Here is a 2844-nt window from a genome sequence, read left to right on the forward strand (position 1 = left end):
TGGGGTCCACCGCGCTGTCCCGCACCCCTGGTAGCACCACAGTGCCCCCCGGGTGGCATCACCTCGGTTCCCACCATCCTGCACCCCAGGGTGGCATCACCGCAGCTCCCCACTGTCCTGCATCCCAGGGTGGCATCACCCTGGCTCCCCAGTGTCCTGTCCCCCGGGTGGCATCACCTTGGTTCCCACCATCCTGCACCCCAGGGTGGCATCACCGCAGCTCCCCACTGTCCTGCATCCCAGGGTGGCATCACCCTGGCTCCCCAGTGTCCTGTCCCCCGGGTGGCATCACCTTGGTTCCCACCGCCCTACACCCCAGGGTGGCATCACCGCAGCTCCCCCACTGTCCTGCCCCCAGGTGGCATCATCTCAGTTCCCATCATCCCGCACCCCAGCGTGGCATCGCCCTGGCTCCCTGCTGTCCTGTCCCCCAGGTGGCATCACCTTGGTTTCCACTGTCCTGCACCCCAGGGTGGCATCACCCCGGCTCCCCACTGTCCTGCACCCTGGGGATACGGCCCTGCAGCACCTCGTTGTCCCAAAAAAACAATGGCATGTCACCTGGGCTGCTCCGTGCCTGAAGGTCATGCCACCATGTCACCCCACTGTTCCCCCACCCTGGGGACACGGCACCCCAACTCCCTGCCATCCCGGGGCCTGTGGGGTCGGCATCCCCCTGGGTCTCCTTGTGTCACCCCTGCTGCGCCTTGTGGCACCCAAACCCTACACCCACCCCAGCACCCATGGTGGCACAGCACACCCATCTATCTGTGCCCCCCACTTGTTTTGGGGGGACACAAGTGGGGACAACCCTCTGCCCCATGAGCCATCCCACGGGGGGGCTCCTGAGCGCTGACGCACCGACCACAGGCACCAGCAAAACTCAAACCCTCACTTAAACCTCGGCACCTCTCATTAGAGGCTGGAGCTCAGCGCCAGCAGGCGTGGGCTGAGCGGCAGGGAGCCGGCTGTCCCCGAGGGTTGTGGCTTGTGGGTTCTCTGGTGGCTAATAAGGGGTTCAGCTCGCACTGCAATCTGTTCTCGCGCAATTGCATGGGCTTATTTTGTTTCTTTTTGTGAAAACAGGAGGGACATCATAACTTTTAAGCCTTCTCTTTCTTAAGGCCACCATGAAATTGGTCTGCAGGTTCAAAATATATCTGTGGGAAGACCAAGGGAAACACAAAAGCCTCGCAGCCAGATGCCCGGGCACACAGCGGGTCGTGCAAGCCTCGCTCCGCGAGGAAACCAGGCTTGAAACCCCACGAGATCCTGCAGCGGAGACACGGGTTGGATTGCCATGCAGTTCCGCTGGTTGCGACGGGGACACCTGGGACACCACACGTGACCTAAAAAGCATAATAAAATATTTATCCCGCTGCAGCAGGTCTGCTGCCCGACTGCACTGCCGGCCGCCGCGGTGCCAGCGCTGGGGACATGGGACATGGCAGCCGAGGGTTGTGGCTTGTGGGTTCTCTGGTGGCTAATAAGGGGTTCAGCTCGCACTGCAATCTGTTCTCGCGCAATTGCATGGGCTTATTTTGTTTCTTTTTGTGAAAACAGGAGGGACATCATAACTTTTAAGCCTTCTCTTTCTTAAGGCCACCATGAAATTGGTCTGCAGGTTCAAAATATATCTGTGGGAAGACCAAGGGAAACACAAAAGCCTCGCAGCCAGATGCCCGGGCACACAGCGGGTCGTGCAAGCCTCGCTCCGCGAGGAAACCAGGCTTGAAACCCCACGAGATCCTGCAGCGGAGACACGGGTTGGATTGCCATGCAGTTCCGCTGGTTGCGACGGGGACACCTGGGACACCACACGTGACCTAAAAAGCATAATAAAATATTTATCCCGCTGCAGCAGGTCTGCTGCCCGACTGCACTGCCGGCCGCCGCGGTGCCAGCGCTGGGGACATGGGACATGGCAGAGCTGAGCGGGTCCCCAAGCGCTGAGCAAAGCCCTGTCCAGGGAGAGGGCTGTGTCCCCACAATGATGGAAGCAAGGAAAGGTGACTTTAAAGGGAAGGGGGCCTTGGCGAGAGGCTGTGCTGGACAGATGTTACAGCCCCAGCTTTGTGCCGGGGAGGGCTTTTTGTTTCGGTTTTTAACACTTGCCATTTTTCTCCGCTGCTTTCTTCTGCTCTGACACTCGCTGAGGGTTTTTTCTTTCTTTTCTTTCTCTCTCTCTCTTTCCGCATTTGCTTTTTCAGCCCCGGTTCAAACACTTTTTCACCGCGCATTATGCCGAAGTTGAAACCATCTGGTGCTTTGTTTTGTTGCGAGCCCGGCGAGTGCCAGGACCTTTATCCCCCCCCTCACCCTCCTCCTCCTCCTCCTCCCCGCGACAGCGCCGGTGCCTCCCTAATCCGAGCGACAGCCCCGAAAAATCTCCACCGTCACCCAACAAAGCGACTCAGCGCCGGTTTGTATGCGTGCAGCCGGACGGACAACGGGGACAGACGGGCAGACACGCCGTGCCGTGTCCCCAGCCAGCCCACAGGGATGCGCAGCCCCCGGCAGTGCCAGGCTCTATCACTGCCATGCAAATTCCTGACTCATTTTTAGGACCGGCTGTCTGCAAAGGCATCCTGATTTTATTTTTTCCCCCTTTTTCCCAGAGGAGGAAGGCATCTTTCCAGGAGCCCCGCCAGCCCCGCAGCCCGCCAGCCTATTTTCGGAGCCCCCTTCCAGCAAGCAGCTGCGTTCGAGGATGGCATTTGCAGCGAGCGCCTTGCGAGCGAGCGAGTGCGGTGGAAGGAAACCTTTGCTCGCCCACTCCGTCATGTGTGACAAACACCACAAAAAAAAAAAAAAAGGGCAAGTGGGAAAATCCGGGACTGCTGG

Source organism: Charadrius vociferus, unplaced genomic scaffold (genome assembly GCF_000708025.1).
Source record: "Charadrius vociferus isolate BGI_N301 unplaced genomic scaffold, ASM70802v2 scaffold49, whole genome shotgun sequence".
In the NCBI taxonomy this organism is placed as follows: domain Eukaryota; kingdom Metazoa; phylum Chordata; class Aves; order Charadriiformes; family Charadriidae; genus Charadrius; species Charadrius vociferus.